We start from the raw sequence: 697 nt of genomic DNA, 5'->3' as shown, positions 1-697 counted from the left end.
AAAATTACGGTACCCTGAATACCTCCCTCCGCCGCTTCCCCGCCCCGCAGTCAGAACTTGAGGCAGAAGACAAGGCTGCTCGGGCTTATATTTTGTCTAGGAGATGAAAGAGCAATACTCATTAGCAACATACTTTTGTCTTTCTTGTAGCCTTGATTTCAAATCTAGTCGCAAATCATAAGCTTTTGTGTTGCTCAGATGTTCCTTCTTTATCTTAATGAGAAAACTTTTCGGAAAGGGAGCGCGAACTGCTAGATAAGTCAGCTCCCAGGCTGCCAGGAGCGGTGGCATTCCTCGGCTACACCGGACAGCTGCGAGTTTCAAGAGAATGACTAAAACTTTCAAGTCACCCAGACCTCCACTTCCCCTTCTGCTTGCTGCAGAAAGAGATGTAACCTGAATCTTTGTTTAGGTTTGGGTTGGGGAGCGAGAATTTAAAAGTTATGGCAAATGCAGACAGCAGATTTTTTAAAGTCAAGTTAACAGGACATCCCCCAATTTTTTTTCTTTAGTACTAAACCTGAAGTCAGTTGGCGTGTTCTGATAAAGATTTTAACATGTAGAGAAGGCGGGTTTTCCTGAAAGAGGCGAAGCAATTTCTCCAGGAAAAGACTTTCCCCCACACGCCCCCTTCCTTTATATTAGGTTCCACCCTCTGGAAAACAAAACTTTTTTTTTTTTTCTTTTCCTGGAGGGA

The sequence above is a fragment of the Pan troglodytes genome, chromosome 1 (assembly GCF_028858775.2).
Source record: "Pan troglodytes isolate AG18354 chromosome 1, NHGRI_mPanTro3-v2.0_pri, whole genome shotgun sequence".
Taxonomy (NCBI): domain Eukaryota; kingdom Metazoa; phylum Chordata; class Mammalia; order Primates; family Hominidae; genus Pan; species Pan troglodytes.
Note: the sequence above shows the minus strand (reverse complement) of the source record.